This window comes from Mobula birostris, chromosome 8 (assembly GCF_030028105.1).
Source record: "Mobula birostris isolate sMobBir1 chromosome 8, sMobBir1.hap1, whole genome shotgun sequence".
NCBI lineage: Eukaryota > Metazoa > Chordata > Chondrichthyes > Myliobatiformes > Myliobatidae > Mobula > Mobula birostris.
In genome coordinates, this window is record NC_092377.1 from 45211639 (window position 1) to 45233714 (window position 22076).

The window sequence follows — 22076 nt, forward strand, 5'->3', positions numbered from 1 at the left end:
GATTACAGAATATTTTAACAAAGTCATTATAGCATAATGGGATACAAGGGATCATTTGCATAAAATGGAAAAAGATGTAAAGGGAATGCACATCTTTCTTTTACAAAAGAAGATGTAAAAGACCACAGATCTTTTAAGGGTAGTAATATAAGTAGTGATAACTGGAGTCCAGCAGTGCATATATTTTCAAATGGAGACAGTAGCAAAAATTGATAAAAAGACAAAACTTAAATGCAGACAAGCCTTGGGGAATTAATGGCACAAGTGCAATGGAGTATAATCTAGTAGCTACTGTAGAAGAAAGTTTCTTTGGAGAAAACTGACTGAGGTTGGAAATTAAAACTTACAGGATATCTTTAGCAGAGAGAGGCATAACAGAAAAATCAAGCAGGTAACCCAAACTTAGAGGATGGGATAGAGGTTGTGCTTGTGAGAACATTGTGAGGAAAGATGATCAGTTTGTCACCGGGTCCAAAACAACTATAGTCAATCAGAAAGTTAGGGAGGTTGGGAATAAGGGTAATGCTTGTTAGGTTTTCCTAACAAGAGCAATGCTTGTTTATGCTTGTTCCCTTTGTTATGAGAAACAAATGCATATAGCAGAAAGATCAGTAATAGTGTGAAGAACAAATTTGCAGTGTGTATAGTATGTGGCTTTCTACCTTAGTATTTTGAGAGGCCATTGATATAATAGGCTATTTGAGATCTGGTACTCGTGTCCAAGTAGTACAATCCATCACAGAAATAGGTACTTCAGCCCTTTATGTCAATGTTGACCATTCCACTTATCAATACTAATCTCATTTACCTGCATGTAGTCTATACGCGGGGTGATTCAACTACTTGTCTAGATACTTATTAAATGTTTTGAGAGTATCTACCTCCACCACCTCCTCAGGCAAGATGTTTTAGAATCCAACCACTCTGGAAAAAAATAACCCCCTTTGACCCTCTCTAAATCTTGTAATTTTCACCTTCTACCTATCCCCTATTTTTTAAGTAATTAATAACTGGTATTTTATTAGGCCTGTTACTGACCATGCCAGTCTCTCTTCTTCCTACTGAACAGATCTTCTCTTCCTCACCACACAAGCTCCAGTATGTTTGCTCCCTTCCTTCTCCCCACCAGTTCCCAACTACACAGTGCCTCCAGTGCCAGTAAGTTCATTTTGAACTTATCTCCTTCCGTATGCCCAGTCAGGCCTATACGATTTTGTTTGAAAATATTTAATTTTTTTGTCTTTATTTTACTTCAGAGATTAAAGATTGTTGTTCAAACTCATCTGTACTGTTTTATCATCTTAGGTTGTACTTCAATTCCAGGTATCTGTGAGGTGCTATATTTGAAGTTCTTGCTTATGTCTTATAAATGCGTGGTTTTCATGTATCACCTTAAGTATTATTGAGCACAAAAACATTGTCTTTTAATGCTTGCATGTACTGATAGGAGTTTTGCGGTATACAACCCTGGGAAGACAAATTTCAAGGTTGTATACCCCATACATAGTTTCATAATGAAAGTACTTTGAATCTTTCTTTTGAGCCAAACTTCTTTGGAATGGCAGTTGGTGTGAATGATAGAAGTGTATTAAAGTTGGAGACGGGGGACAGGAGAGGGAGGAAATTGTCAGTAGCAATTAGTTTACTTTATTCTGCAAGTCATGTTCATACATTGTACCTGAAGATCTAAAGTGTAATTCAAAAGATAATTTTGGCATGCTTCATTTTGTATTGGCAGCAAGCTATGGACTTGCATTTACTTTTATTTTAGAAAGAAGAATTTGGCCACTTCTAACGACTAACTGGCAGGAGAAAACTAAAATAGGAGCACAGCTTGGTTAGTAGTTGAGGTTACAGCTTTATTTGTTGACAGTGGAATGTTGGTCTCAGAAGCCTGAGGTGCGCAGTCTTTGTTGTAACTACATCTCTTTTGTATTGGCATATCTCCATCTTGGAACCCAGCAAAGCCAATCATTAGTTGTGGTTTCAACATGCACTATTGAAAACTAGTGTTCGGTGTTAGTATTCTGCAGTACATGCAGGAACTAAAGCCAGCTATTCACTCGTTTCATATCTCATGGCTACGGAGCCTACTGGCTGATCATTAAAAGAGGCCCAGTGCTCATGCTGTGAAGTTCCTTCTTCAGCTGTCAGTTCTTGCCTCTCTTTGATATGATATGACTTAATCCACCAGCTACAACTTCTCCGTTTGCAAGCTTTGGCTGTGAACACATCCATTGACCATGTGGCAGCTATTTATAAGCTCTATACTGTTAAATCTAAGTAATAAAGATTCCCATGCCTACTGTTTATTAAAAATCAATTGAATGGTCTGCCTGAGATTAATCCCATGATGCAAGTTGAACAATAATATTAGAACAGTTTTGGAACTGTGACAGAAGTATAGCATCTTTATAAATATTTGAAAAAAATAACTAATCACTAATGTTTTAGCTTAATAAAGATACACCAATCTTTTTTACTGACTGCAGGCTTTGGCTTGGAGCTGGCCACAGTTGGGAACATACATTAGCCAAAACAGAGAAAACTGGTTGATCCAGATTGACAGATGGTATCTATTGTTTAGGAAGGTCAACTAAATCATAATTTGCATTAAACAAACTCCAAATTGTAAATGTTCTCAAACGTTTTTGTTTAGAAGATAAAAGCCATATTACAGATGGCACGATTTTTGTCTCACTAATGTCATATGTTGTTAGCTCTCACCCCACTGCTAGGAAAGAATCATACATAATTGAGTCATACATATTTGATTCTGTGACAGCATTTTGACCCAGAAACTTTTGCCTTTCAGTCCAACTTGAAGGGCCATTTTAGTATAGTGCCAGAAAGTACTGCCAGGTTGCCATTATTGTCTTTCAGACGCAGGGCTGACATTTTACAAGGTTGTTAGAATAGCTATTAATAGGTTATGGACCTGCCACTGGAAAATTGAATTGCACCCAAGGATCTACTAAGGATTGGCCATTGCTTCTTGCACTGCCAAATCCAGAACCATTCAAATTAAGTGGGGGGGGGGGGCGGGGAGATAAGGGGGAGTGGTTTGGAGACTGGGTTAGGTTATCTAGGTAGTGGTGCCTGGGGTTCTGGAGGTCATTATCCTGGACGATGTGGCATGAGAATTGTATTGACTGAGGATTATGAGACATAAGGTGGAATGGGTTAGTTGACATCACCATTCCTTCTAAGCTGCATGGGCGCTCACCCATGCAGCACCTGGAATACTCCTGCGCACATGGCCTTTGTTGCTGCATAGCTGGAATTTTCTGAAGATTTAAACATTTAAAGTGCCGCACAATTTCAAATTTAAAATTTTCCTGCTCTGAGCAATGGTTGGTCTCTGCGTCTGTAAAAACATTATAGGAAACATTGGTTAACAAGTAGTCATGGTGAAGGGAACTTGGCACAATAAAAAGGAATTCTGGGGCTTCGATTTTGTAGGTAATTTGAAGCAATAATTAGAGTGGGCCTAACTTGCTGGGTTCCCAGTGTTGAGCTGGAATCAGTTGATTTCATGGAAGTGATGTTGTTCTGTGAGTAATCAACAATAGTCTCTGCTTGGAATGTAATTAATTTAACAGGCAATTACACTCCTCTCCAGAAATTAGTGTTTTGTTTTTAAGTCCTATTGCACTGACAAATAGAAGCATAACACGACTGAATTTCTAGACTACATTGTTAAGCCATGCGTCTTTCTCTAATGAAAGTGGATGATTTCAGAGCAATAATTATGAAAACAATTAATTGAGTTATATGACCATAAAATATAGGAGCAGAATGAGGCCATTTGGCCCATTAGTCTATTCTGCCATTTGATCATGGCTGATGTTTTTTCCCTGTCCACGTCCAAGGTCTTGGTCAAGTCTTGGTTAAGTCCTGATGCAGAGTCTCAACCCAAAATATCATTCTACCCTTTGCTTCTGCAGATTGACCCACTGAATTCTGCCAACGGTTTGTTTTTCTCTCATACATTAAGTTATTTGAAATCCTTTTCTATAAAATGTTACAAGAATTTAAAATTGTTTACCACATTTGCTTGAACCACAGCAGCATCTGCAACTAAAAAGCCACTTAATTGTCCGTAAGGTGTTTTGAAATAAGCTGTTGTGCAGTAAAAATGTTATAAAAATACAAGGTTTTAAGTTTTGGACTTTTTTTTTTAAATTTTGAATTGCAGGTGTGGAATGTACTTAATAAAAAACATCTATCTTGCAGGAAAGAAAAATTAGCAGGGATCAGTGTCTGGCCTCATGCCAGTATTCTAGTTACTAATGCAGGCTTTATGTGGTGAAATATATTTTCATTTGGCTAATAACCTGGTGAAAAAGTACTGTGTCATAGCATCATTGTATTTAATGGGTTGACTGATGAACTTCAAATCTGGCTAATAAATTTTCTGACTGGCTAATTTTACGACGAGTAATGAAAAGGATCTAGCTCTGTCCTCAAGTAGAAATATAAAACTAAGAAGGAAATTTTGTATAGTGCATAATTCAAGTACTTTGTCCAATTTTATAACTTTTACAAAATCTCCATTGTCCTTTTCACCTCCATAACCTCAATTCAGGTCCAGTTCGCTAAAGTGCATTAACTTCCTGTCATTTCAAGATGTTTACTATGATAATCCATTTGCCTAAAAATTTGATAGAATGGCTGAGTTCTTTAAGACAATTATAGATTAATTAGTGGAAGTGTATTAGCATACAGTTGCAAGAAAAAGTTTGTGAACCCTTTGCAATTACCTGGTTTTCTGCATTAAGTACTCATAAAATGTAGTCTGATCTTCCTCTAAGTCACAATAGTAAACAAACACAATCTTCCTAAACTAATAACACACAAACAGTTGTACTTTTTCATCCCTTTATTGAACAGACTGTTAAATCATTCACAGTCTAGGCTGGAAAAAGTATGTGAAACGTGTATTTAATAATTGCTAGAACCTCCTTTAGTGGTAATAACCTCCACCAAACATTCCTTTAGCTGCTGATCAGGCTTGCACAATGGCAAGAAGGAATTTCAGAGCATTCCTCCATACAAAACTGTTTCAGTTCATCAATATTTCTGGGATACCTTGCATGAATAGCTCTCATCAGGTCATGCCACAGCATCTCAATTTGGTTAAGGTCTGGACTCTGACTTGGCCAAAGTCCAGATGAGAGACACAAATTTTCTTCTTTTAAAGCCATTTCTGTTGTTGATTTGCACTTGTGTGTCGGATTATTGTCTTGTTGCATTTACTAAGCTTCAGGTGATAGACCACTACCCTGACATTCCCTTGTAAAATGTCTTGATACAATTTGGAATTCATTGTTCCCTTAATGATTGCAAGCTGTCCAAGCCCTGAGGTAGTAAAGCACCCTCAAACCATGATGTTCCTTCCCCCATGCTTAACAGTTAGGATGAGGTTTTGTTATTGGTGTGCAGTGCTCTTGCGCCTCCAATCACAGCAGTGTGCATTTTTGACAAAAAGTTCAACTTTTGTCTCATCTGTCAACAAAATATGCCCTAGAAGTGTTGTGGAACATTCAGGTAGTCTTTTGCAATCTTGAAACTGTGCAGCAGTTTTCTTTTTGGAGAGCAGTGATTTCCTCTGTGGCGTCTTTCCATGAGCACCATTGTTGTTTGGTCTTTTTCTTACAGTGGACACAGGAACAGAGTCTTCAGCAAATTTTAGAGAGTTATGCAGGTCTTTTGTTGTTACCCTTGGGCTCTTTTTTTGCCCCTTTCAGCACCGCATGTTGTGCTGTTGGTGTGATCTTTGCAGAATGCCCAATCCTAGGGAGAGTGGCAACAGTACTGGGTTTCTCCTCATTTGCAGACAATTTCTCTTACTGTGGACTGATGATCCCTCAAGTCTTTAGAAGTGTTTTTAGAGCCTGTTCCAGCTTCATGCATCTCTGAAATTCTTCTTTTAATGTCCTCTGAAAGTTATTTTGATTGAGGTATGGTGAACCTAAACGGATCTTTCTTGAGAACAGCAGGCTTAGTCAGTAACCTGACTTTGTGTGTCTTACCTATAGGGCAGGGCACCCCTCCAACTCATATTCTCATCTCATTGATTGGAACACCTGATTCCAAATAACTTTTGTAGAATGCATTGCCCTGGAGGTTCACATTATTTTGAACCTACTTTGTGATTATTTAAATGGTGTATTCAGTTTTGACCGGAAGAAGTACAATATCTTGTGTGCTATTAGTTAAGGCAGATTGTGTTTGTCTATTATGGTGACTTAGATGAAGATCAGACCACGTTTTATGAGTAATTAATGCAGAAAATCAGGGAATTGCAAAGGGTTCACAAGTTTTGTCTCGCAACTGTATATTAAAAATTAGTTTTTACTTTGAGAAAAGAAAGTTGGAATAAAGGGTCTTCAGATTAAAAGGATGCAACCCCAGGGATTGGTCCTTGGCCTTCAGCTGTTTACTATTTACATTATTAACTTTGAGGATATAGCTTATTGCAGTTGTCCCAAGTTTGCTGACACTACAGTTATAAGGTGGAGTACAGGAAGGCGAAAGAGAGACTAGTGGCATGGTGTCAAGGCAATAACCTTATGTCAATGCCAGTGGACAAAGGAGCTGATCATTGATTACGGAATAATGGAAAGGGTGTGCGACCATGTCTGTATCAATGATGCCAGGGTGGATATGTCTGAGAAATGTTAAGTTCTAAGGTATAACTATTGCCAACAACTTGTCCTGGCAAATCCTTGGAGATGCTATGGCCTAGAAAGCACTCTACTTCCTCAGGAAGCTAAGGATATTTGACACATCCCCAATGACACTTGCCACTTTTTATAATGTATCATAGAAACATCCTATCTGGATTCATTGTAGCTTAGTATGGCAACTGCTTTGCCTAAGACTGCAAGAAGTTGTGGAAAGTTGTGAACACAGCCCAGACTCACAAAAACAAACCTACCCTTCACTGAGTCTGTCTACACTTCCCAATCTCTCAGGAAACAACCAACGTAATTAAAGATGCTTCCCACCCAAGTCATTTTGTCTCCTCCTCAACAACCCGATTCTATGGGGTAGAAGGTACAACATGTTGAGAGCGTGTACCACCAGGTTCAAAGATAGCTTCTGTAACCTCTTGTACTGTAAATAGCTCCTGATTTCTCAGTCTGCCTTGTCATGGCCATTGCACCTTATCTGACTAAATCGCAGAGTTGTACAGTATTCTGTAAACATACTTTGATAATAAACATACTTTGAATCAATTCATTTCGGTGAGCTAAAATTCATCCTTAATACAACTCTTGTTTAATTGTTTGATGTCTACATTTATCTATTCTTCCAGTTTATAGCTATACCAATATATGTGTACGTATAGCATCCTTTGGAGATTCAGAACCTTTTCTATTTTTAAATACTGCCCATGGTAATGGAAACATTCAATGGGGGCTCTCAAGAGGGAACTGGATAAATAATGGAAGAAGGAAACGTTGCAGAGCCATGTGGAAATGGCAATCAAATTGTCCTTTTAAAATGCCGACAACAAGAGTAATATGTCAAATGGCTTACAGTGTTGTAAGAATCTTTGTCTTGCATTTGTTTTTGTTTCCCTTTATTTGGTAAATGGGGTTAATATTAAAGCTGTATTTGTTGCAAGTCAGTGGTAGATTGCAGTAAATGATTGATTCAGTGAATAAGCAGGAAATGCTGTTGCTTAGTTCACAAATTCGGTATAACTGCAAGAACTTGACATACTGTTTTTAGACAAAACACTTAAAGTAGATATGCTTTAACAAAAGTTTGAGTCAGTTGACAAGATAAAAAAGTATATCATTAAATTAAAAAATGCAGCTTTCACAATCTTTAGCAGAGCTGTAATGTACAAGAATTAACTTGACAGCTGCTTTGCGTGGATTGAGGTAGTGGAAACTTTTTTTTCATGAGACTCAACTGTCACAGTGCCATGGCATATCAGCTTTCAGTGCTGGCTCTCTCTGCAGCATGGCGAGAATTCAAGTAACCACATGGGAATGGCATCTGAGGGTCAGCAGACATTGTTTCATTTTATTATGATGCAGCTAAAATTACCTCCTAACAGATACACTTCCTGTTTGCATGCTGAGGTCAGATCTTTCAGATCATTTTTCTCTTCACTTAAACACTTTGATTTTAAAAAGTGATTTATTGCTGAATGAAAACACGTGGACACGACAGTTCAGTCACCAATCTAGTATCTATTTATACAGCAGAAATACCATAGTATGTTGTTTCTTCTAATTTTAACAGATCAATTAGGATGACTTAGTTATTTTCATTCCTTCTGAAATAATGTTTGGGTAATGGTCTATTTTGAATATAACATTTTCAATTTAAAGAGAAATTAAAATAAAAGAAATTAAAGCACTATTCTGTTGTTAAAATCTTAGTTCAGAACTATTAACCCCAGCCCTTAAGCTAAGAATTTGATTCATATGATTACTGTTTAATGAAAGCAACCTTTGACAATCAAAGAGTTAAAATAGTCTCCCAGTCCATCTGGATAATCATTTTTACAAAGGCCTTTTTATGTGGAATTAACACCAAAGGCTTTTGCTTTGACAGGTGGTGAGTCCATTGGAATCTCGTTATTGCTAAACTCTCATCATGACAAACATACACAACACATTTCTTCTGAGTTTGGTTGAAGTTCTACCAAGCCAATGAAAGTTCAACTTTAATAAAAATGACTTTCTTGCAGAGAACAGTTTACTCATTCTCCTTACAATTGCATTTATATTTTGAAGCACTGTTGCGTATTGTATTTTAAATATAAAATCCATAATTGAACTAATTTAGAAGTTACGTAAAAATATGTATGCAGTTAATGGCAGGATACTCATTAGCATAAATGCACAGAGGGCTCTTGAGTTCCAAGTTCTTAGCTCTTTGAAAGTGGCCATATGAGTATATAGGGCAGTAAAGAGGTGCATAACATGCCTTCTTTAGTCAGGGCACTGAGTATAAATCTCAGGAAGTAATGTTGCAGGTAAATAAAATTTGGTCAGGCCACACATGGACTATTGTGTTTATTAATGGAAGGATACCGAGGCTTTGGAAATAGTGGAGCAGCTGCTACAGGAATTGGAATTAGAGGATATGACCTGTGAGGAGAAGCTTGAGTTGCTTTCTCTGGAGCTAAGGAGGCTGAGGAGAGACCTGCTAGAGGTTTATAAAATCATGAGAGGCATAATTGTCATTTACTGGGGGGCATGTGCCACGAAGGGGCTAGAGTTTAAACAAGATGTATGAGCCTTTTTTTTTGCAGAGTGGTTGGTGCCTTGAATGGCCTCCAAGAATAGTGGTGGAAGTAGATATCCAAATAGTGGCAAACAAGAGAAAATGTCTCCTGCTAGACTACCAGAAATAGGGTTCCTCTTGTCCTCACCTACCACCCCACTAGCCTCCCCATCCAACTCATAATTCTCCAGAACTTCGCCATCTCAAACGAGATCCCATCACTAAGCATGTCTTTCCCTCCCTCCCATTTTTTGCTTTCCACAGAGATCACTCCCTATGGGACTCCCTTGTCCATTCGTCCCTCCACACTGATATCCCTCTTGGCACTTACCGGTACCCTTGCAAGTGGAACAAGTGCTACACCTGCCCCTATACCTCTTCCCTCACTACCATTCAGGGCCCCAACTTGTCCTTCCAGGTGAGGCAACACTTCACCTGTGAGTCTGTTGGGGTCATATACTATGTCCGGTTCTTCTGGTGTAGCCTCCTGTATATCAGTTAGACCTACGTAATTGGGAGACCGCTTCACCGATCATCTATGCTATGTCTGCCAGAAGAAGAGGGATCTCCCAGTGGCCACACATTTAACTCCACTTTCTATTCCCATTCCGATATGTCAATCCATGGCCTCTTCTACTGTCGCGGTGAGGCCACACTCAGGTTGGAGAAACAACACCTTGTAATCTATTGGGAGGGAAGCCTTCAACCTTATGGCATGAACATCGATTTCTCGAACTTCCGGTAATGCCCCTCCCCCACGCTTTCACCATTCCCACCCCCTTTTCTCTGTCTCTCACCTTATCTCCTTGCCTGCCCATTGCTTCCCTCTGGTGCTGCTCCCCCCTTTTCTTTCTTCCATGGCCTTCTGTTCTCTCCCACCATACTCCCCCTTTCTCCAGCCATGTATCTCTTTCACCAATCAACTTCCCAACTCTTTACTTCATCCCTCCCCCTCATGGCTTCACCTGTCATCTTGCATTTCTCTCTCTCCTTCCCCACCTTTTAAATCTACTACTCATCGTTTTTTCCTCCAGTCCTGCCAAAAGGACTGGGTTCGAAACATCAACTGTACTTTTTTTTCCATTAATGTTGCCTGGCCTGCTGAGTCCCTCCAGCATTTTGTGTGTGTTATCCAAACAGTGGCATTTAAGAGGTTGTTAGATAAGACACATGAATATGCAGAGAATGGAGGGATACAGATCATATACAGGCAGAAGAGATTTAGTTTAATCTGGCATCGTGTTCGACACAAGTACCATGGGACAAAGGGCTAGTTTTTATGTTCTGCTCTGATTAGAATGCTCTTGGAATATTCTCACAAACGAGAAAATGTGCCATGGTGAAGAGTCCTGATGAAAGGTCTCGGCCCGAAATGCCGACTGTTCACTCTCTTCCAAAGGTGCTGCCTGGAAGTTCCTCTTCCTCCAGCATTTTGTGTGTGTTGCTTGGAATATTGTGTTCAGTTCTGCTCACCTCATTATAGAAAGGATGTGGAAGCTTAAAGAGGACGCAGAGGCAATTTAACAAGATGCTGCCTGGATTGTCTCATGAGGATTGAGTAGGGCCTTTCTCTTTGGAACATAGAAGGAAGAGAGATGTCCTGATAGAGGTCTATAAAATGATAAGAGGCATAGATAGAGTTAGCAGCCAGAGACTTTTAACCAGGGCAGAAAAGCTATATGAGGGGCATAACTTTGAGATGTTTGAAGTACAGAGGAGGATGTCAGAGGTAGATATTTTATACAGAGAAAGTGGTTGGTGTATGGAATGTGCTGACATGGGCCGTAGTAAAGGCATTTAAAAAGCTCTTTGATAGGCACATTGATGAAAGCAAAAATGGAGGGCTATGTGGGAGGGAAAGAGTAGGTTAAAAGGTTGGCACAAATTTGTGGGCATAAGGGTTTGTACTGTGCTGTTCTGTGTTTCATGTTCTAGGATAACTTCAAGTGTATGATACTTTTTGTGAACCAAAAATGTCCTTGTGTATCAAAATCAATTCAGAATATTAACTAATAGGAAATACCCATGTGTGTATTTAATTTTTTGGCACTTAATATTAGAGTGGAGAATTTTTCAGTTTGATAGCTTACTGATCCAATGTTTAGATTGAATTGGTTATAGTCTAATAATAAATGCATAGCTAGTAGGAGCAATTCCAGAATGTGCATTGAATTGATCTTAATAAATAAAAATCATTTTAGTTCCCAGTGTTGTCAATGTTGCCCTAAACTTCTTCACTTTATGTATGTTCCAAAACAAAGTGTAAAGTTGAAAGTCATGTTTACTGTTTTTAATTCATTTGGATTTCATTTTTCTTATATCGGTGAAACAATACACTTGTGTACAAGTGAATGGTTGATGAGAGCACAATGAATGCCAAACATATCAAGGGATTTTGTAAAATAGCTAACAGGCCCAGATGAAATATATCCCAAACAGTTAGAGCATGGGAGAAAATTGCCAGGGTTTTGAACATTTTTTTTCCAATTTTAACTTGCTGGAGGCTGATGATTGGAGGACTGATAATATATAATATATGGAGTACAGACAATAATATCATGTCATGGTTTGAGGAAGGAAGGAAGGAAGGATTAACTTCAGTCATTACAGGCCAGTTCAGTGGTGGCCAAATTGGTGACAATACTGGAAGGGTGGATTGCTCGGGATAGTCAATATGGATTTTTTAAGGACAGTCTGTAATGCTTTCAGTTTTTTTTAAAAGGTAAATCAGAGTCTATGACAGTGCAGTTCCTGATACCATCTGCATGAATTTCAGGGATATGACAGGATTCTATATAGCAGGCTGGTCAAAAATAAAACAAAAGACCAGAGGATAGTGGTCAATTGGATCCCAAGCAACCCAGTGGCAGAAAACAAAGGCTGACAAATGTTTTTTTGCAATCAGAAGGCTGTCATTAGTAGAATGTAGAACAGTACAGCACAGGAACAGGATTTTTGGCCCATGATGTCTGCACTGACCAGGATGTCAATCTAAAGTAATCCCATCTGTATATAGAAGATTCATATCCCTCTATAGTAAGCCTGTTCACTTATTTACATGGAACGTAGAATAGAGGTACTTAATAAAGCACAATAAAGGTACTTCAGCCACAATGTTGTCCCAATTTATATAAACCTATTTCATGATCAATCTAAACCCTCTGTCCTGAAAACTAATTTTTCATCCATGTGCCTATCTGTGAGTCTCTTAAGTTTCTCTAATGCATCAGCCTCAACCACTCCCACTGGCAGTACATTCCAGGCATTTACCACTCTGTAAAATAAAACGTACCTCTGATATCTGCCCTAAATTTTCTCCACCTTAAAAAGACGCCCTCTAGTATTAGTCAACATTGTCGTTTGAAAATGATGTTGGCTGTCCACTCTTATAATCCTACATACCTCTATCAAGTTAGCTCTTATCTTCCTTCACTCCAAAGAAAAAAAGCTTAGCTTGCTCAATCGTCCCACATAAGACATGTTCTTTAAATGGGCAGCTTCTTGGTAAATCTCTTCTGTGCCCTTGCTAAAGCTTACAAACACCATACAGGCCTCATTGCTGGGGGAAAAGCTCCATTCAATGCAGGTTGGCACTTCCATTGTATCCTGGATAATGGACAACCTGAATGGCAGATCACAGTATGTGTAGATTCAGAGCAGTGTGTCAAACATGGGTATAAGCAGGGGACGATATTGACTCCCTTCTTGTTTACCCTGTATACCACGGACTTTAGACATAACACTGAATCATGCCATCTGCAGAACTTCTCTGATGACTCGGCAATAGTTGGGTGTATAAAGGGAAGGCGAAAAGTTGAATACAGGGCCCTGGTGGAAAACTTTGTCAAATGGTACAAGCTAAATCATTTGCAGTTCAACATCAGTAAAATAAAGGAGATGGTGATAGACTGTGGAAAGACTAAGCCTGCACTAGTCCCTGTTACTATTTATGCTGAGGACTTCGATGACCTACAAGTACCTGGGGGAGCACCTGGATGACAGACTTGAGTGGAACACCAGCACAGAGGTTATGTACAAGAAAGGCCAGTGTGGCCTTTACCTCCTGAGGAGACTGAGCCCTTTGGAGTATGCCGGCCTCTCCTTCACATGTTCTACCAGTCTGTTGTTGGCAGTACAGTCTTCTATGCGGTGGTGTGCTGAGGCAATGGCATCAACGTGGGTGATACCAACAGGCTTAATAAACTGATTAGAAAGGTTGGCTCTGTTATAGGAGTCAAACTGGACACACTGGAGCTATGGTAGAACAAAGGACCCTATGGAAAATCCTGGCAATTCTGGAAAATGTTTCTCATCCTCTGCATGGTACTGTGGCTGAACAGGGGAGCACTTACAGTAATAGATTAAGACAGATGCGCTGCTCCAAAGAGCTATATGAGGTCATTCTCACCCTCAGCCATTAGGCTCTGTAATGAGTCAACCTGTAGCCAGGGAAGTGATGATCCCCTCCCCCTATGTTGAACTGTTTGAGGTAACATTTTTTAAATTCTCTTTACTTCTCTTCTAATATTTTTATATCTGTGCACGTGTAATGCTACTGTGACACTGTAATTTCCTTTGGGATCAATAAAGTATCTATCTATCTAATGAAACAACCAGAACTGAACAAAATCTAAATACTTCCTAAATGTTGCTATCATATCTGCTTATACTACTTTCATTTGAAACATGTTCCAAGCACTTACTACTCCATATTGATTTTTTAAAATTCATCTCTAGCATTTTATATATCCACCATGGGAGACAGAAGCTCTGCCTATCTACCCTGTCTATGCCTTTCATAATTTCATATACTTATGTTAAGTGGCCTCAGCATCCAACGCTCTGAGAAAATACCAAATTCATCTGACTTCTTCTTACAGCTAGTACTCTCTAATCCAGGCAATTTCCTGGTTAATCTTTGCTGCACCTTCTCCAAAGTTTCCACATTCTTCCCATAATGAGATGACCAGAAACGCGCATAATAGTCCAAATGTTGTTTGACATACAACTGCAACATGACATATTAACTTTTATGCTCAGTGTCACAACTAGTGAAACTAAGCATGCCATTTGCCTCCTTTACCATCCTGTCTACTTGTACTCCCTCTGTACATCCATGCTGTTATAATTCCTACCATTAACTCTATGTTTTTCTCTTTCATTTGAACTTCCAAAATGCAACACCTCACATTTGTCGAGATTAAAATCTATCTGCTGTTTCTTCATCCAGGTTTCCAACTGATCTAGATCTTGTTGTTTTCTTCAACAACCTTCCTTACAATCTGCATTTCCACAAATTTGTGTGCCAGTTGCATATATACTAATCACCTACTACTCAAAAAGACTCATCAAGTTTGTGAGACGTGACCTTTCCAGCACAGAGCTAGGCTGACATCTGTAATAAATCCATGTTTCCAAAGGTGGGTAAATCCGAATCCTATGATTTTTTTCTAATAATTATCCTAGAACTGGTGCAAGGTTCACTAGCCTATCATTTGTTGGATTATCTCAATTGTCCTTCTCAAACCAAAGAATGATATTGGCTATTCTGCAGTGTTCTGGGACCTCACCTGTTGCAAGAGGATACAAAGCTCTCTGCCAGTGCTGCAGCATCTTCTGCCTCCCCTCCCTCAGCCCTGAAGACAACTACCTTAATGTTTTTAAAGAGATCCAACACCTATATGCTTACAACAGGAATTCTGCAGATGCTGGAAATTCAAGCAACACACATCAAAGTTGCTGGTGAACGCAGCAGGCCAGGCAGCATCTGTAGGAAGAGGTGCAGTCGACGTTTCAGGCCGAGACCCTTCGTCAGGACTAACTGAAGGAAGAGTGAGTAAGGGATTTGAAAGTTGGAGGGGGAGGGGGAGATCCAAAATGATAGGAGAAGACAGGAGGAGGAGGGATGGAACCAAGAGCTGGACAGGTGATTGGCAAAAGGGGATACGAGAGGATCATGGGACAGGAGGTCCGGGAAGAAAGACAAGGGAGGGGGGACCCAGAAGATGGGCAAGAGGTATATTCAGAGGGACAGAGGGAGAAAAAGGAGAGTGAGAGAAAGAATATGTGCATAAAAATAAGTAACAGATGGGGTACGAGGGGGAGGTGGGGCCTAGCGGAAGTTAGAGAAGTCGATGTTCATGCCATCAGGTTGGAGGCTACCCAGATGGAATATAAGGTGTTGTTCCTCCAACCTGAGTGTGGCTTCATCTTTACAGTAGAGGAGGCCGTGGATAGACATGTCAGAATGGGAATGGGATGTGGAATTAAAATGTGTGGCCACTGGGAGATCCTGCTTTCTCTGGCGGACAGAGCGTAGATGTTCAGCAAAGCGGTCTCCCAGTCTGCGTTGGGTCGCGCCAATGTATAAAAGGCCACATCGGGAGCACCGGACGCAGTATATCACCCCAGTCGACTCACAGGTGAAGTGTTGCCTCACCTGGAAGGACTGTTTGGGGCCCTGAATGGTGGTAAGGGAGGAAGTGTAAGGGCATGTGTAGCACTTGTTCCGCTTACACGGATAAGTGCCAGGAGGGAGATCAGTGGGGAGGGATGGGGGGGACGAATGGACAAGGGAGTTGTGTAGGGAGCGATCCCTGCGGAATGCAGAGAAAGGGGGGGAGGGAAAGATGTGCTTAGTGGTGGAATCCCGTTGGAGGTGGCGGAAGTTACGGAGGATAATATGTTGGACCTGGAGGCTGGTGGGGTGGTAGGTGAGGACCAGGGGAACCCTATTCCTAGTGGGGTGGCGGGAGGATGGAGTGAGAGCAGATGTACGTGAAATGGGGGAGATGTGTTTAAGAGCAGAGTTGATAGTGGAGGAAGGGAAGCTCCTTTCTTTAAAAAATGCAGACATCTCCCTCATCCTAGAATGAAAAGCCTCATCCTGAGAGCAGATGCGGCGGAGATGGAGGAATTGCGAGAAGGGGATGGCGTTTTTGCAAGAGACAGGGTGAGAAGAGGAATAGTCCAGATAGCTGTGAGAGTCAGTAGGCTTATAGTAGACATCAGTGGATAAGCTGTCTCCAGAGACAGAGACAGAAAGATCTAGAAAGGGGAGGGAGGTGTCGGAAATGGACCAGGTAAACTTGAGGGCAGGGTGAAAGTTGGAGGCAAAGTTAATAAAGTCAACGAGTTCTGCATGCGTGCAGGAAGCAGCGCCAATGCAGTCGTCGATGTAGCGAAGGAAAAGTGGGGGACAGATACCAGAATAGGCACGGAACATAGATTGTTCCACAAACCCAACAAAGAGGCAGGCATAGCTAGGACCCATACGGGTGCCCATAGCTACACCTTTAGTTTGGAGGAAGTGGGAGGAGCCAAAGGAGAAATTATTAAGAGTGAGGACTAATTCCGCTAGATGGAGCAGAGTGGTGGTAGAGGGGAACTGATTAGGTCTGGAATCCAAAAAGAAGCGTAGAGCTTTGAGACCTTATTGAGACTTTATCTGACCTCTTGTCTCAGCTTGCTCCTGCCCCACCGAACTCATTTCTGCATACCTCGACACTGTTTTATCACCCCTTGTTCAATCCCTTCCGACCTATGTTCGTGACACTTCTCACGCTCTTAAACTTTTCGATGATTTTAAGTTCCCTGGCCCTCACCGCTTTATTTTCACCATGGATGTCCAGTCCTTATATACTTCCATCCCCCATCAGGAAGGTCTCAAAGCTCTACGCTTCTACGCTCCATCCCCTTCTCGCAATTCCTCCGTCTCCGCCGCATCTGCTCTCAGGATGAGGCTTTTCATTCTAGGACGAGGGAGATGTCTTCATTTTTTAAAGAAAGGGGCTTCCCTTCCTCCACTATCAACTCTGCTCTTAAACACATCTCCCCCATTTCACGTACATCTGCTCTCACTCCATCCTCCTGCCACCCCACTAGGAATAGGGTTCCCCTGGTCCTCACCTACCACCCCACCAGCCTCCGGGTCCACCATATTATTCTCCGTAACTTCCGCCACCTCCAATGAGATCCCACCACTAAGCACATCTTTCCCTCCCCCCCTTTCTCTGCATTCCGCAGGGATCGCTCCCTACACAACTCCCTTGTCCATTCGTCCCCCTCATCCCTCCCCACTGATCTCCCTCCTGGCACTTATCCGTGTAAGCGGAACAAGTGCTACACATGCCCTTACACTTCCTCCCTTACCACCATTCAGGGCCCCAAACAGTCCTTCCAGGTGAGGCAACACTTCACCTGTGAGTCGACTGGGGTGATATACTGCGTCCGGTGCTCCCGATGTGGCCTTTTATATATTGGCGAGACCCGACGCAGACTGGGAGACCGCTTTGCTGAACATCTACGCTCTGTCCGCCAGAGAAAGCAGGATCTCCCAGTGGCCACACATTTTAATTCCACATCCCATTCCCATTCTGACATGTTTATCCATGGCCTCCTCTACTGTAAAGATGAAGCCACACTCAGGTTGGAGGAACAACACCTTATATTCCGTCTGGGTAGCCTCCAACCTGATGGCATGAACATCAACTTCTCTAACTTCCTCTAGGCCCCACCTCCCCCTTGTACCCCATCTGTTACTTATTTTTATGCACACATTCTTTCTCTCACTCTCCTTTTTCTCCCTCTGTCCCTCCGAATATACCTCTTGCCCATCCTCTGGGTCCCCCCCCCCCTGTCTTTCTTCCCGGACCTCCTGTCCCATGATCCTCTCGTATCCCCTTTTGCCTATCACCTGTCCAGCTCTTGGCTCCATCCCTCCACCTCCTGTCTTCTCCTATCATTTTGGATCTCCCCCTCCCCCTCCAACTTTCAAATCCCTTACTCACTCCTCCTTCAGTTAGTTCTGACGAAGGGTCTCGGCCTGAAACGTTGACTGCACCTCTTCCTACAGATGCTGCCTGGCCTGCTGCGTTCACCAGCAACTTTGATGTGTGTTACCTATATACTTAGTTCTTGGCTCCTTGCCTTCTACAATGAATGTTAATTATTTAGACATAGATAGGGAACGGTATAAAAGTATTAATGGCTGGTAGAGTGTTAACCAGGTGGATTACAAGATGGAATGAAAGTTTAACCCTGTAAAACAATCTGGATGGTTTCCTCAGTTGGATAAAACAACTACCATTTAAAAATTAGCCCTGAGAAGTATGATTGAAAATTTGTATTTGTGGTGGCAAAACAAGCGAAGGGAATAGACCATAAATAAGAGAAGAACAAAGGGAACTTGGAACATACGTTCAGATTTTTAAAGATAGCAGGACTGATTGATAAGGTATATTGATCTGGATTAAAATGCATTTTTTATTAACTGTGGCATAGAATATAAAAAAAAGGAGATTGTACACCTCAAAAGTTAAAGTATACTGGTTGCCACATTAAAAGAAAGATGTTATTACATTGGAGCGGTGCACAGAATATCTCAGGATGTTGCCTATAATTGAAAACATTATGTCATTGAGTTATGAAGCAGTTCAGCCCACTACATCCATGCTGCCCATCAAATGGCCATCTTATTCTCCAGTATTTGTTATGTAGCCTTCTACATCTTGAGAATTCAAGTGCTTGCCCAGAGACTTTTTAGATGTGTGGATAATTTCCTCTATCACCCGAACAGAAAATGCATTTCAGACTGCTGCAGCTTCCAAGTGGGAAAAAAGTCTATAAGGTGTTAATTTCTAAAGAACAAGGAGGCTGATGATCAAAGTCTTAATTCAGGTGCTTAAAGAATAGAGTGAAATCTTACCTCCCTTTTCATTAGGGTCAAAAACTATTGGGCATGGATATACAGCATTGGGTGATAGGGAACTAGAACTTGTGAGCTGAAAGGGAATGGTAGAAACCTCATCATATTTAAAACAAAATGTACTTGGATACATACTTGAAGAGCTGTGACCTACTGGAAAGTATGATGAAATTTGGTGTTTTTTTTTTAATTTTTCGATTGACCTGGACACAGCAGGCCTAATGGCATTGTTCTGCATTTTAAATGTTTATATGATTATGAATGCATTTTGAAATAAAATCTTAACTGCATTATTTACTTCAATAGAAAGATAAATTATTGTCTTGATGGTACTGAAATGCAAGAGCTTTGCATCAAGGGTGAAAATGCTTCATAAAATAACTGAAAATAGATTATTATAAGCTTCACTTGTGATTTATGATGCTTTCTTTGTAAAATGAGAATCTGAGCAAATGCTGCATGCCTTACATTTCAGAATAGGCCTTGTCTACCATCCTCTGATCTACGCAGAATTAATGTCTTTGCGAACAAACCTTTTGATGGTGCATATGTGCTAAGTGCATGGATTTGCTGCTACAGTTTGAACATTTCTTAAATTAAAATGTATTGCTCCTTCTAGATATATTGATTTACACATTGCTGTGTCAATATTAACTCCAACAATTTTTCCAATAACTAATAAGGATCTGCCAGTGTAGCTTGATTTCATCAGTGTGTGGTTTAAATACACAGAGTGATATTTGGCTTCTTTTTCCTGTTTCTGGAAAAAGTCATTTTTTCTGTGGATTTTTCCATTTCATGGCAAGAGTAAAATTTATTGTAATTGAAGTTATAGATAAGGTTTTAAGTTAAATTCAAAGTGTTGAATGAAACATATAATTTTGCAAAATAGGTGAATGTGGGTCAGGTGAAGGTGGTATTAGTAGTGGAGAAGTGTCTTATTCTTGGTGAACTTTTTGAAAACATTTTAATCTCATCTTTCCTTCTAAGTCTAAAGAAAATCTTAATAATCATTTTTAACTAATTGCATTATTGCTAATTTTGTCGATGGCAAAGCCAACAATAGCTACTTAAGTACTTCAGTATTTACATATATTACTTTTAAAGACTAGCTATTGTATTCAAATGGTAGTGTTCATACATACCCTTTGGGGTCTAAAGCAATGCAAGTATAATCTGATTTGCAATAAGGATCTTCTGTAATCTTTGAGAAAATGTAGTCAATCATTCCATTGATTTCAGGTATGATGGCCTCCAATAACCTGTTTTAGAAAATAGTTTTACCAGATCTTCAGTGCTTATCTGCTTGATCATCTCTACAGTTATGTTTGATTTGTAGGGCTGTCAACAATGGAATATGCAAAAAACTAAGGTGAAGTCAATATAATTCAGTGGAGGTTTCCTCACTTCATCTGTGTTGCTTAAGGAAAAAGTTGAGTTCTGCTCGGTCTGTGCTTGGTGAAACCTACTGCAACTGCTAACAGTGACAGTTTAAATGCAGAATCTACTTTGTCACTAGATGTCACTGGTACACTTGCAGCAAATGTACCATATATCTCACAAAACATTTCGTAAGTTCTAATTTGTTTCTGACAAAGTTCCGGCAACTATGAGCTTGATTTTAAGATGTTTGTCTTATCTACTCTAACCTAGTGACAGTCAGTAATTCAGTATATGACACTGTAGTGTAAGACACCAAATGTGAGAGTGAATACGAGATACTTAATGGGGACAGACAATGACCCAGATAATGTTTATTGTTATTCATGGGATATAGTTATTGCTGGGAAGATCAGCATTTTTTATTGATCCCTATTTGCTCTTCAAGTAGATATTGATGAGCTATGTTCTTAAACTGCTGCAGTCCCTTTGGTGATGGGATACATCCACAGCATTGCTATCTAGAATGTCCCAGATTTAGACCAAACAACAATAAAGTTCAAAGCACATTTATTATTCAAAGTATATATATGTCATGGTATACAACCCTGAGATTCATTTTTTTACTCAATAAATCCAATAACTATAATAGGATCAATGAACGTCCACACCAGCAGCTTGGACAACCAGTGAACAAAAGATGACAAACTGTGCAAATATAAAAAGAAAGAAAAATAAATCAAAATAATAATAAATAAATAAGCAATAACTATCAAGAACATGAGATGAAAAGTCCTTGAAAGTGAGTCTGTAGGTTGTGAGAACAGTTCAGTAAAACGGCAAGTGAAGTTATCCCCTCTGGTTCAAGAGCCCAGTTGGTGAGGGGTAATAGCTGTTCCTGAACCTGGTGATGTGGGTCCTGAGGCTCCTGTACCACCTTCCTGATGGTAGCAGTGAGAAGAATGCATGACCTGTGTGATGGGGGTCCCTGATGATGGATGCTGCTTTCCTGTGACAGTGCTCTGTGTAGATATGCTTAATGGTGGGGAAGGCTTGCCTGTGATGGACTGGGCATATCCACTACTTTTTTGAGGATTTTCAGTACAAGCACATTGTTGTTTCTATCCCAGGCTCTGATGCAGCCAGTCAATGTACTCTCTACCACACATCCCAAGAAGTTAGTCAAAGTTATAGATGCCGTGCTGAATCTTCACAAACTCCTAAGGAAGTAGACGCACTGCCATGCTTTCTTTGTAATTGTCCTTATGTGCTGGGCTAAGGATAGGTCTTCTGAAATGATAACACTGAGGCATTTAAAGTTGCTGACCCTTTCTACCTCTGATTTGATGAGGACTGGTTCATGGACCTCCAGTTTGCTCTTCCTGAGTTCAATCATCAGCTCCTTGGTCTTGCTGACATTGTGGCATCACTCAGCCAGATTTTCAGTCTCTCTCCTGTATGCTGATTCAGCCTACCACAGTGGTGTTGTAATCAAACTTAGATATGGCATTAGAGCTGTACTTACCCACAAAGAAGCAATTATAAATTTCCATCTCATGATGCCATTAGGAATGTATGCCTAAAAGCATCCCTTCCCTTGAATTGCCTCTGTAAAAGAGAGCATATTAGCAAGTGAAAGTATGATGACATATACTGTTGTAGGTGTTAGTTGTAGCCAAGAACTCTCAATTTATGGAAATGGTTTTGAATCCTGTAGATATTTTATAGTTGTATT

General features: G+C 40.3%; 1 protein-coding gene across 12 annotated transcripts in view; it reads left to right on the plus strand.

Annotated features, from left to right (window-relative positions):
• The window catches only part of gpatch2 (G patch domain containing 2), a 293150-nt gene that overhangs the window by 59936 nt on the left and 211138 nt on the right, over positions 1-22076 (plus strand). The window lies entirely within an intron of this gene.